The sequence below is a fragment of the Benincasa hispida genome, chromosome 12 (assembly GCF_009727055.1).
Source record: "Benincasa hispida cultivar B227 chromosome 12, ASM972705v1, whole genome shotgun sequence".
In the NCBI taxonomy this organism is placed as follows: Eukaryota; Viridiplantae; Streptophyta; class Magnoliopsida; order Cucurbitales; family Cucurbitaceae; genus Benincasa; species Benincasa hispida.
Window position 1 is genome coordinate 52,110,025 of NC_052360.1, and position 15,165 is coordinate 52,125,189.

Below are 15,165 nucleotides of genomic sequence, written 5' to 3' on the forward strand. Positions count from 1 at the left end.
CTCGATCAAGTTATGAACACAACTATGATGGCTTCCTCGGTATTCTCAGGTAGAGAACTCAGAAGTGGTGGGGTCTGGCTATTTTGGAATGAGGTAATCAATTGAGCGTAGAGAAGAGGATGAGGAATGTGTTTGTTCTCTGAGACACTCTCCCAACCAAAACGTTTTTGTCTTCCTTAAGAAAAAGGAGACTCTCTTCTATCAAAAGTAAAAAATAACAACATCCACCCACTTACGTGAGTGGAGAGAAAATAGGGGAGGGAGTTATAACTCCCTCCCTTATTTAAAAAATAAAATAACATATCATATAATATATATATATATATATATTAAATTATATGTTATATCAAATATAACATATAATCTATAATTTTAATATTGTATCACATACAATATAACCTATAGATTCTTTTCTCTTTCATATGGCATTTAATACAAATCTCATTTATATTAAATTTAACAAATATGAATCCAATTCATATATAAATAATGTTTGAATCATTTTCAAATATTTGCTTCCTCTCATAAATGTATCAAATACATTATAATAACTATATCACATATAATTAAAATAACTTAATTATATCATATATAATTAAATCTCTCTATTAATTTGAACAATTCAAATTAATCCAAAACCAATTCTCATTTAATCCCATTGAGCTACCAAAGGGACCTCATAGACCTGTAGCTTGAAGCTCCAACGTTACATGAATAATTAATCAAACTCTTTAATTAAATTATTCATCATCTGTTCATTTTCGGGCACTTCACTAATGACCGACAACTGCACTCTTCGTACTACAGATATATTTCTATGTTCATTGGATATAACCAATCAACAGTACGATAACCCTTCAAAAATTGCTCGTAAGTACAACTGGCCTAAAATTATCGTTTTGCCCCCGTAGTTACATCTAACTCCTTAAGTACTACTGATCCCTCTAATGAACAATAAATCATAGTCCAACTATGACTAAACCCCTCTCGGGCCAGGAGAAGGTGTGGCGCCACATTGTTCAAGCCCCGGAGTTAGCCCTCAAGGGAGCAATTTATCTACTTACCTCGACTTTGGGGAAGGAGTGAATTCCTTCTTGTGTAGTTGTGTTCCCAGCTCCTTAATCAGATAAATCCCCAAAATGGTAGACTTATTGAGTCGACGATCTGGCCACTCTCACCCATACAAATCAAATAATCGCGCTCATAGGCAGGAGTTTACAACTCACTCAGGATTCAGGTCATGTTACCTATGGTCATCCTGGTGAAATGTAAGTCTCTATTATGAACGGTGTTATATAATGAGACTAAACATTTCATGGTTCGGTCTTATACAAACTCGACTAAACATTTTGTGGATTGGTCTTATACAAACTCCTTTGTATAGAATATCCCCGCTCACATGTCTATACATGAATGATTAGGATCAGATCATTTGTAGCACTTTATAACAATTGTAATACCTACAAAGCGGGCCATACTCGTAATGTCACTTGGATAAGGTACCACCTTATCCATCTACTACAGATCATTTAGGTTATCATTTAAACATGATCCACCCGTATGTGTATGCATACATGTTTAAGCTACAAGATAACCTTGGATGTTAGTTTATTGGTTTGTGGTTAATGCAACTAAAAAAATGGAATAAAATATCATATATTTTATTAAATAAACAATGAGTTTGTTCAAAACATTTAAAAACTATAGGACCCTCCGAGATTTAGGGCATCAACCCTAATAACATCACAACCAGTCATGCATATAAGGTGACACCACATATGAGTAACTACTTGGATAACCAACAACATCGAAGTATAAAAAATTGCTAACTAATAACATCTACATATTAAAGACAATTTGCTAACTATCTGAATATCCAAATAGTAAGTAATCAAAGAAGGGTTTCGAAGGTTTTTAATGAGTTGAATGCTTTGTTTCAAGAAGTGATTAATGAACATCTTTGTGTTGAGAGGGATAAACCTAAGCAAGATGATATTATTGATGTGCTTTTGGAAATTATCAGCAAAAATCAAGCTCAATTGGCTTCAAATGTTACCATTACCTATGAGAATATCGAAGTCATTCTTTTGGTAAACCAAACTTTTTTCTTTATGCATCTTAATTCTATAAGTTTAGTCTCTTAAAAGCTAGATTTTTTTAAAAAAAAATCTAGAGTAATTAATTTAGTTGTTGGCGGAGCTACAACTAGTTTTTGCAGTTTGGTTATCACACAACCTTTTTGACAAAATTTATATTGATGAATATGCATAAACAAAACATATTTTTTGGAGGACTAGACACGAGTTCCATAAAAATAGTGTGGGCAATGGCAGAACTAGCAAAGAAACAAAAATTAATGAAGAAACCTCAACACGAAATCAGAAGTTACATGAAAAACAGAGGAAAAATAAAAGAGAAAGACACTGAACACTTTCAATATCTAAAAATGATAGTGAAAGAGACGCTAAGAATGCATCCTCCAACATCCCTTATTCTTCCAAGAGAAGTCATGAGCCATTTTGAAATGGAAGGCTTCAATTTTTACCCAAAAACAATGGTTCAAATATCCAAAACTGCAAAAAACAAAACTGGAAAAAGAAAGAAAGAAAAAGAAAAAACAAACTAGAAAATCGGACTATGACAGACAGACGAAAAAGAACTGGAAAAAGAGAAAAAGAAAAAAAAAAAACACACCGGATGATGACGGACGGCGACGACGGACCTGGTTGTGGACGGCGATAAACGTCGAGAATCGACATACCAAACAATGACGGATGGCACATTGGAAGACAAAGCGAACGGATGGCGAGTATCGCTACAATCGGCGAGAACGAAGGATGAGAAAGTGGAAGAAAGAAGAAGGAAGAAATTGTGGGTGGCAGATGGTTTTAAACGAACCTATCCCCGCACTCCTAAAACCGTCCGGCGAAGAAGCTTTCCTTATGGTTGTTTTGGTCACCGTCGGGATATCTTTAATAAAATCCTCTTTTCTTAAATTAACCATCTCCCGACCATGGCATAACCGTCGACTTTTTGTACCTCTCCCGACGGTGCTTTCTAAACCATTGGGATAACTCTACAAAAAAAACCCTCAACGAAATACATTATCCCCACGATTGGTTTACATACTGTTGGGAAAAGTTTGAAATTCGATACCTTTTTATTTATATTTACAACGTCCGACAATTCTGTAACCGTTGGGCGAAATAGTGTTAATTCTTACGGTGATTTGGGTCACCGTCGGGATAGTTCAAATAAAAATTCCAAAACCCTATTTTCTTCAATTAACTATCCTGACGGTGCTTTCTAAACCGACATAAACTCTACAAAAAAAAAATCCTAGCTTTTTTTATTTATATTTACAACGCCCCGACGGTTACACATTATCCCGACGGTGTTTGCACCCACTGTCGGGATACACTAATACAAATTTTTCAAAAACTTTTTTTAACTTTTAATTGTCCCGATGCTAAAAAACGGTCGGGATAGCCATGTTATCCCGACGAATTTAATTACTGTCGGGTTATTAACTCTAATTAAAATTTTTCAACCTTATTTTAAACCTCGACGACTCGTCTATCCGTCGGGATTGGTACTATCTCCTATCGCTTTAATTGAAGCGTCGGGAGTGGCCAGTTTATGCTGATGGTTGAAGAGAAAAGCGTCAGGATAGCCTATTTATCCCGACGCTAGTTAATTTACCGTCGGAATTAGTTTTTCTCCCAACGCTTCAAGTTAACGTTGGCGAAAATGAAATCTTTCGACGCTTCTGCTAGCGTCAGAAAATTTTTCGTTGAAAAAAACCAAAATTCTTGTAGTAACACGCGTGTTATTTATCACGTATGTCTTTAATTTTAACACATCAAATGCCGGTTAACTTCAGTATTTTATTTTAACAAAAACAAATATCTTTTCTTTAACAAATTTTAAAGTTGATGAAGAAGAAAAGTAAAACAATTGAAAATAAATAGTATAATTGGGGGGTTGGGGAACCTAATGTTTAGAAGTATTCTAATATTGTGTATATTTTAGCAACCTAACTCGTGAGAGATGGAAAAGGTGGGACATCTGAATTTAACCTAAAAAGAAATATTTTTATGGAAATAATGGGATATGATAAGTGGACCGCCGGCAACGCCATGTGTCCTCTTATTATTTGTTGTCTTGGTACTAGACCTTTTTTCTACTTGAGGACTACATGTCGTTCTCCCCACCCGACACCCCAACGTCAATTCGACAACACTTTGCGTCTCAAGACCAACACTCGCTACCCATATGGATATGTACCATTATCATTTAACCCGACTCGACCCGTTTTAAATTACTTTAAAATATATATATGATATATATTTAAAGCTTGTTTTCTTACGATTTCTTTACCAATTACTATCCAACTACGATGGTTTTCGTTTTTATGCTATAGAATTCTCAAACATATTTTATAAACAAAAACAAATTTTTGAAAATTACGTTTTTTAAGTTTTTGAAACTTCACTTAATATTTAAAAAACACTCCAAACAAAACAATTATTGGATGGAAGTAGTGTTTATGTTTTTTATCTTCATAAACTAAAAACAAAAAACCAAATTATTATGAATTGATCTTAGTTTATGTAATTAAACATATATTTAGTTTTTCTTTTTAATTGTTATCTTTTTCAAAATACTAATTTAGTCCATATATTTTGGGACTTATTCTATTTTAGTCTATATATTTTAAAATATCTAATTTTAATATTTATATTTTCAATAAATTTTAAATTTAGTCTCTACTACTAGTTCATTGTTGATTTTGACGATATATGTATATATATATATTAGCTTTTCCATGGTTGATTTTGAAAACATATGCACATTATACATTGTTTGTATAAACATTATTATTATTTAACCAATTTTGCTAAAAAAAATATATATTCAAATAACTAATTTAAAATTTATTTTAAAAAGAGATTAAAGTTGGATATTTAAAAATAAAAGCATCTTATTTTTTTTTTAAATGATTTTTATATAAACAATTGATGAGAAACGTTACAACACATTTCTATTAAAAAAAAAAAAAAGGAATAAACAATCATTAAAATATATATATTTTTTCCTATTTTAAATGGGAGGGGAAGTGGAAAACAAGAAAAATAAATAAATAAATAAAAGTAAGAAACAAAACCTTCTCAAATAGGTCCTAGTGACTCTCGGCCATTATTTTATATCTACTTGGACGGATTCAATTAGAGTTGATTCGGTAATATTCTTATTTTTTTTATTTTTTTTTCTAATTTCTTAATTTGAGGACTATTTAAAATTATTTTTTAAGATTTAGATTTCAAAAATAAAAAATGTCACTTTCAAAGATAAGATAGATAATAAATTCATATTTCATAGACAAAGAATATATTTTATGTAAATGAAATTTGAATTCACGAATTTATTTTTAATACAACAATTGCGGGGATAAGTTTTTAATTACAATGATGGGAGATTGAACCTCCGGCCATTTAGAAAAATGTCATGTCAATACCGTAAAATAAGTTCATTTTGAATAAATTCACAAATTCATACTTCATAATTATAAACTTAAATAAGTGGATAGACCCACTAATGAAAGTCGAATAATTATAGTCTTGATATAAATATACATGTACTTTGATAATATATCATTATTTTTAATTATTGTCATTGTTAAGAGTTGAAAAATGTGGATTAGAAAGGCGGTCCAAAATATCTCTACTATTATACCCCTTTTCATAAATGAGGCAAAGAAGATAGGATAACTATATATATATATTATATATATATATATATATATATATATATATATATATATATATATAATATATTTTTTTTTTTTTTCCTTTTTTTGAATGAAGAAGATAGGTTAACTATGTGGTTGACCAAAAAGTAAATACTAATGTATGTCCCTTTTTAAGCCTTTCTTGATAGTGAAAATTTTAATTTATAATCTATACTATATATATATAAAAAAGGAACATTGGACAATCTTTACATTTTCATTTCGTCTCTTATTTATATATATATAGTATGCTCTTAAACCAAATCCTATCAATAAATCTAACCTACGAACCAAAACCTCTCATTCAATTATACTTTTTCAACCAAACCATTACACCTTTTTCAACAAAAAGAACTTTTCTGTAGAATACATATTTTCACCAAAATACCTCTCTTTTGCATGCATTTAATTAGTGTGGAAGGGGAGATTAGATATTTTATGGGCAATCCATTTCTTCTCTAAGATAGAGATAAACCACCATCCACGTGTGTGTATTTTTTTCCTCAATTCTTTCCTTCTATTTGTTTTTTCGTTGGTAACATCTCCACCATATTGATGGTGTGACTATATATATATTCAACTGCTTCTTGCACCTTGGTAACTGTCGTGTCAATCTTGTACGAGAAATCTCAATCTTTCAATCCACAAACCTCCGGTGCAAATTACTTTGACCATACTTGGCACAATACTAATAGAGGAGAGTAAGCGATCTCTCTCATAAGCCTAATAATGGGACAAATGGTAGTTGTCCACATCGGTACATCAAAGGGCTCGTGGGGACCCAGGGTGCTCTCCATATTACTTATTCCAACGTCACATGACCTAGGAATTGCATCCAAGCTGCAAGATCCAGAGTATTTGGATTCTAGAGCGCATCATTAAAGTCTCTAATGGTGTTCCTCATGTTGTTCCAAGGACTGCTAAATTTTATTCGAGAATACCCAAACTCAACTGGATACTTTAAGTGAGTGGAAATCCATATAAAAATCATTGGAACACAAACGAAGAACTTTCCTTTACCTTTAACTCGACAATAACTCAATGATCTAAAGGTTTCTGCCAAGATTGGGATGACATGATTTACTCCTTGCTCTATTTCAACAAAAAGATGACCGTACCGTAAATACATAGGCAAACTCCCGCGCTGATTAAGTAGTCGATGGGGATACAATTTCTTCCCTCTTTGACCTTCATCTGCTTTTTTTATATCAAATGCATGAACGTCACCCAGAAACTTGGATAATGACCTTCGTGGAGTCAACTTTCGGTCAGACATATATACCTTACTTCCGGTGTAAGGTGGTATGTTGATCAAAGCTTGATATTCTTCCATAGTAAGAGTTAAGTCAAACATGTTGAACGTGAAACACTTCAGTATAGGATACTAGAAGTGTAGCAAAGCCTGTAATGTTGACGTACTAATGCTTGCATACATGAGATCAACTATGTTTCCATTTACTTTTGCAAACTCCACTTTGTACTCCGATGTTAGGTTTTTCCATAAAACCTTCAAATCTTCTAGGTTGTTACAGTTAAACTTTATCCGACATGCTGAAAAAGTGGAACTTCCATCTTCTTGGGCCAAATCGTCTTGATTCTAGCTGAAGCTCCTCTGACCACTGGATATTCCTTCCTATGAGTATTCATTAGGGATAATTTGGGCTTGAGTCCAGGTGTAAATACAGGTGAGTCTAGATGTAAATGCATGATGTAGGAAAGGAACAAACAAATACTGTGAAGGTTCAAACAAGGTAATGAGGTTGATATTAACACCCTAGTTGACACAAATTTCCAAAATGGTGTATAGTCATACTTGATCACATGACCAAATTGAGCGAGAACTTTTTATGTGCCTGCATGAAAGCATAAGCTCCTCGAAGGTCAACACTACTTCGCTCTTAAATCTAAATTTGATAAGTACAACCCGGGCAAGGGGTTTGTGATAGTGTGAAGTAAATTAATAAAAAAAAAAATAAAGGCTCCAAGAAAAGTGTGGTTTGCTCTAAAGTCCTATAGGAAAAAGGTCCTCAAATTAATCCAAGTTGTGTGCAACATAATGATCCGTTTGAGTGATGATTTTTCAAGTGCATGCACGGGAAAGCTCCTCGAAGGTCAACATTACTTCGTCCTTGATTCTAATCTTAGTAGGTAAAGACCGGGTAGGAGGCTTGTGAATGTGTGTACAAAAATAAAATACTCAATAAATACACACAATAAATTAAAACAAAATTAAAGATTAAATCAATTCAAGATAAAGAAAGAAAGAAAAAAAAAGGGTCAAACTCTCGAGGTGGAACCTCAAGTCCCTAGTGCAGTCACCACATGCCTGAGATGATGCGGAGCGACCGACATCCTCGAAAAAAATTGGTTGTAAAATAAAATAAAAAAGTAAGTCGCCACCGATCTTTTTTACGGTGTGATCGGGCACCGAAATATATAAATAATAATAATAATAATAATAATAATAAACCATAAAAATGGTCTGCAAAAACTAGAATCGAGTTCGGAGTCGTTTGTGCATGGGGAAGGTGTTAGCACCCCACAACACACGTTTAAAAATGGTGGCCAAATTTTAAATCTTGAATCAAAGATTATTTTTTTTTGAAGAAATTCATTTGGAAGAAAAAAATTTAAAACAAAAATCTTATTTTAACCATCATATTTGAAATAATGATCTCATAAAATAAGTAGACATTGATTAGGCTATGCTAGAATTGAGGAAAAATTCCTCACCTCAACATGTGAGAAATTATTACAATTTCTCAAAATCTGTCAAAGGAACAATCTTTTAGTAAAGGATTTTTTTTTAAAAAAATAATTAAATTCATTTTTTCTTGGGATCATATCTCGGACTCTCAAAGATTAATCTCCCACCTCAAGTATTCTAGATAATCAGACTCCTAAATTTCTAAAATTCTATCTTATAGTTTTTTTTTTTTTTAAGAAAACAGTCTTAAAAACAAGTTATTAGAAAAAAAAAATTGATTATAAAACCTTGTGAAATAATAGATTAATTTTTTAAAATGTCCAAAAATACCCGAATAGTGTAATTTAAAGAAAAAAATTTTAGATGACTTAAAATGGTTTTAGAAAAAAGATTTAAAAACTTTGAGAAATCTCAATTAGAAAGATTTTTTTTTTTAAAAAAAAAAGACTTTGAGAAATTTTAATAGAATTTTTTTAAAAAATTGAGAAATTTTAATTAACAATCAAATAAGACTCAATATAAATATTATATATGCAAAAACATAATTAAAGAATCATCCTAATAAATTAAGTAAACATAAAAAAAATATATTAAAATTTTAATAAAAGTATATTGGAGATCGACCTTGGACTTCCAAAGAATTGACTCCTCACCTCTAAGATTCTAAAAAAATCAAATTTCCAAATATTTCTAGAATCCATGGTTCGAAAGTTTAGAAAAATATTTTTTTTTAAGAAAAGAGATTAAAACACATTTAATAGAACTTAAAATAAATTAATTTTGAAGATTTGAAAAATAAACAAAAGTGTTGAAACTAATATTACTAAAAAAAAGTTAATATCAAATTAATACATAAATTTACATTAACAAAATATACAATTTAATGTTACATTTAAAGTAACCAAACAAACAAATAATTATATTTACAAAGGATGTTAAAAATTTAATAAAACATATTAGATGTCAATCTCGGACTTCCAAAAGATACTTTTCTCAAATTCAAAAAAATAAAACTCCCAAATATTTCCAGAATCCATCATCGTATTTTTTTTTATAAAATGAATATGAATAAAAAACAACACAAAAAAAGATCAACAAAATTCAAATAACTATTGTAAAAAATATTAAGTTTCCCACAAAAAGAATAAAAAAAAGTATGCATAAGAAAATGCTAATGACACGCTAAGCAATGGTTGAACGAGAAATTTTGGACCAATCACAAATTACCACATCATTTACTAAATTAATGACAAAATTCCAAATAATTGAATTTTGGACTAATTAGAAGTCGTCATGTGTCCTAAATTGAAGTCGAAAACAAATTTCGATGATGCAAAGTGGTTTCATCACGACCCTTGAATCATATAAGATTAATTTTGATATTATTGTATGGGTTAAAATAGCCAAAAAAAAAAATTTGACCGAAATGTCAAATCAAGCCCAAATCCAACTAATTGTGCCAAAGGCAAGCCCAAATCCAACTAATTGGTTGCAAACGCCACGTACATTGACCAACCAAGCCCAAACCCACGAAACCCACCTATGAACCCTAGAAGCTCTCCTCATTTAGAGAGGTCAGCAATTCTATACATAGAGCTTATAGAGAATTCTATACTCTAGAAAGCTTATAGAGAATTCTCTTGAAGTTGACCATGCCTAAACACTGAAGTCCTTCGACTGACTCTTTGACTTCTGAAGCTGACCACGCCTCTTCGACTGAAGTCCTTTGAAGATACAAGCATTCTGACCACGCTTGAAGACTGAAGTTCTTTAAAGATACAAACATTCACATTCTGAAGACTGAAATCCTTTGAAGATACAAGCAATTCTACAAGAGTCGAGAGAATTCATCAACAAACAAAAGACTCCCAAGACTCCTGAAGGTGCACTCTTAGAAGACAGAAGATCCTTAAAGACACAAACACTTTTTCAAGACTTCTACTTCAAAAATGTTTGGTGCTTTTCTTCTTCAAGTCAAACATATCCACTCGAGATCAAACCACATCGCATCAAATCAACCTCAACATCAACACCAACTCAAGTTCAACTCCACAAAACAAGTTTCTCCGAAAACGTCGTGCAACAAGCCCAAAGGTCGATCATCCAAAAAGATCAACAAACCCAAAACCGATCACCCAAGAAGATCAACAAGCCAAAGATCGATTGTTCAAGAAGATCAACCAACTTAAAGATTATAGTTTATTTTGAAAGCATCAGATTGTACTCGCTTTTCACAAAATTAATACAAATACAAAATTCAAGTTCCACAAAATAAATTTTTCTTAAAATCTCGTGCGAACAGCAACACTATAATTATAATAAATTAAGTAAATCAAATCAAAATGCTAATATAATATATAATGCAAACAAAAATAAAAATAAAACAGAAAATAAAACAAATATAAAAAATAAACTAAATTTAACACTAAACTAAAATAAAAACAGTAAAGAAATAATGTATAAAAAACTTTAACAAAATATATATAAAACGTGGAACACAATGGTTGCCACTGACGCGATCTAAATTAATATAAAAAGTTTTATTATATATATATATATATATATATTTTTTTTTTAACTAAATTATCACTTTTTCTATTTATTTTGTTTTACTACTTTCTTCTCTCGGGTCCCAACCCCTTTTTTAGTACTCCTCCATAACAAGTTAGCTAAATTTTCTTTTTAACAAAGCAAGAGTATAAACACTCATTCACTCTAAGGTATGGTATATGTTTCTTTCTCCTCATTTTTCTTAACCTCATCTTTATTTTTTACTCTACATATTTATTATTATTATTCTTAAGCAAGATTCAAAGGTACTCTAATAGACAATCTAGGGAAAGAGATGAATGAAAAAATAAAAATAAATGAATAAGTTGAAAATAAAATACACACTAATAATAGATCTATAGAAAATATGTATTAAGCTAGATAACAAATAACAATAGCAACAAAAAAAATAGTGGTATAACAAAGAATCTAATATCTTTTCTCTCTCTTCAAGGCACCGAGAAATAAGAAAAAATGAAATTTAAGAGATGAAACGAAAGAAAAAACAAATATGAAACTCACTAATTATTTGAGGTGTGGATCTTTGGGACCAAACCCTACCTAATGCAATCTCTATCTAAGTGTGGACGTTTGTGCTATGATAAAATATTCTTTTGTAAGAAAGATGAGGATTTTTAGACTACTTAGAAGAGAAAAAACAAAAAGGATGTTTTTGCTATCTAGGTTTTCGTTGAGAGAAGGTAGTTGAAGAGGTAAGTTAAGGTTTTTAGTTGAGAAAGATAGTTTATAAAATCCATAACATTACCACAATTGTATTTTTTTTTTCTTTTGATTGGATTTATTTTAAATTTCACATTTTAACAAAAGTAGCTCGAACCCTTTCTTAGGTTAACCAATTCCCAATTCAAAATTTTACTCATTTTGTTTTCCTTTTTTTCTAAATAAATTAGGTACTTTAATTAAAATAAAAAAATCACAAAAACTCCCCAAATCAAAATGTATATAAAATTTAGGCTTAATTAAAATAATAAAAAAAACAAAATTACATGTTAATTCAAATTATTTAAAAAATATCGGATAAAAATAGGTGGCTACATATGAAATTTAGATTAGCCAAAAGAAAAAGGCTAATAAATAAGATTTGGAATCTTGTTCTAGATTGAATCACTCCCCGATGGAGCTTGATTGAATAGCTTACATTATAATAATGGTAAGAAGAAAATGTAAAATTAGTTGCTGAATTCTAATGAAATGGTCTCAAATTTGAGAATTATACTTCATTCATCATCCAAAAAGTCACCAAATTTGCTTTTTAAGGTAAAAAAAATTCAGCAAACTTTTATTCTTTATGTGTAAAGTTGGAGTAGAGTTTGCTCAACTTCCACTCTTTATGTTGCATGGTGATTCAAAGGAAGTTTGATTTTTTTTAAGATTGCAAAGGAGAGAGCAGTTGTTTTTTTTTTTTTTTAAATTATTTTTTAAAAAAAGAGAGGATGGATTGAGAGAGTGAATTTGTTTGAAAAAGTAAGAATGCGAGAGGGGAAAGTAAGAGTGAGAGATAAAAAAATGATTAAAAATTAAGAGAAAAAGGATAAATAGTGTAAAATTATATAAATAGAAGAGCCAGTTATAGAGGTAGAATTGGCAATAGGGCAAAGACAGGGCCTGAGAGAGGTCCCCATTCCAGAAACAATCCTCGTCCCCACTGCTTTTATGTCCATTTTTTTTTTGCAACTTTTTTATTGTATATTTTTTTAAAAAAAAAAAAAAAAAAACTGCTTTTTAAATTGAGTTCAAGTCTATTTTTCTATGTAAATTACATTTTTTTAGAAAAAAATCATAAACATAAATGCATACAATTTAAAATAAAAATAAAACAAGAACAATAAAAAATCATAAAATTACAACTATTCATTTTTTCATAAAGAGAAATGAAAGGAAAATTGATCCTTCTGATCATTATTTTAATTAGTATTTTCTTATATATATATATATATATAAGGATACCTGCTTTATGTCCTCGGTCTGACGAATTCTCCCATATGTGGGGATTTTTATAACCTATGTATATGGAAGATTTGGAAAAATGAGATATCAAAAAGATATAGATAGATGAATTATAAAATACAGATAATTAGGTAGGATATGTTTTGATCCAATGCTTTCACTTTTCATAATCTCATTATCAATTTATTATTATATTCATTCTCTTCTATTTTTTTATGTATGAATTTTTTTATTTTTTATACAATAATTTTGTTCGTTCTTCTCCTTTTTCCAACAAAAGTAACATCTAAGTGATTTTTTTAGTAGAGAGACCTAGAGGAAGATTTGATAAAAATAACGAGAAAATAGATATATAGAGAAGAATTGAGAATATAATCTTTGTAGTTTTAATTTTTAAAATCTCATTTTAATGGAGTGATATTATATGTTTTTTTAGACATATATTATATTATTTCTTTCTTTTCTTAAAGTTTTTTAAATTAATAAAATTAAATAATTTTATAATTTTATTCATTATTGTATAAATTGATTTAGGACCATGGTATTAAATAATGAACCAATATTTTGATGGAACGTTTTATACATAAAAAAAAATTAGCTAGTAAACAAATTCTCTCATTACTATTATTATTGTTGTTGAAAAATAATAAAAGATTCATTTTAAAATAATAATAACAATAAGTTTTTATTTTCAAACAACAAATATTGGCATAAATATTAAAATTAAAATTTCGAGATTTGTGGAATAATTTTTCTTTAATTTTTTATTAAAATTTAAATTAAGGTGTCTATTTTATGATTTTCAAACACAACATGATACTGAAAATATTGATAAAAATATATCTATTAATTACAGAATTTTTTAACATATAAAACTAACCAAATTTTTTAAACAAAAAATTAACTATCTCACATGTCCATAAATATCCACAGAATTGAAAAAATTGTTTAACATCTTTTATATATATATATATTCAATGAATGTTCAATACCTAATATGTTAATGCAATTGACGATATGATTTTGAAAACTTCTTCTGACTTAGACTACAATTTTCTAGACTAAACAAGTCCACTACTTGGCCCAAACGTTTTCCCGAAGATTTTGGTGTGATTTTATGAATGTTTATGGCTTGTTTGGATTACATTTATTATTAAGAAGTATTTATTTTTTAGGTGGTTTTAAAAACAAACTTGATTGATATTCACATAATTTTATGAGTTGTTTAAATGAATTTTGTCCATTAAATGCATTTTTTTATCAAAATTAATAAGAAAAATGCTCACATGGCATAAATGTCTTCTCTGTTAATGAAAAAAATATATTCAAATGGTAAACTAATTTTTAGTTAAATAGCTAAATCTTAAATTTACATGAGAGCAAAAATTAAACTGAATCGTTTGTGTCAAATGAGTTAATTCAATTAGTTAGTTTTTTATTACTTCATTTCGAGAACAAATTTTCAAATAAATTTTGTTTGATTTTTTTTTTAAAAAAAAACTAAAATTGATTTTAGAAAAGAGAAAAAAAAAAACGATACCCATTAAACAACAATGAAAATTTTAAATAATAGTTAAAGAAAAAAACATAATGCATTTCTTTGTTAACTAACTTGTATATTAAAAAAAAAAACTATTTTACAATTTCAAATATAACATATAAAACACAATATATTTTTATGAAAACAAAGTTCAAAAACTATTTACTTATGACTCGAATAAATTTTAAAGAACTAAACACAACTTTGAATTAAAAGGTTAAAATTACATAATTTTTCTCAAACCATCTTTGTTTTTTTTTTTTTTTATAGAATCCCAACCTTCTTCTATGGTTGCAGCTGCCAATTGGGAGAATTTAAAATAAAATTCATTGCATGTGGGTGATTTTGATGTTAGATAAGTGAAATTAAAATAATAATGAGTCAATTATTTATATTACAATACCAAAATATTAATATATATTTCTTTGTTAATTTAATTATTTAAATAATTTTTTACTTTATTATAAATTTTGTTACGAAGTCGAAAATATGAAAAAACTAAAATAAAAATTACCTTATCCAAATCTGGAACTTGGAGAACAAGAAAAATATTCTAATGACAAGTAGGAGAAAGAGGTTTAAGCAACAAATGAAAAATAACAACAAAAT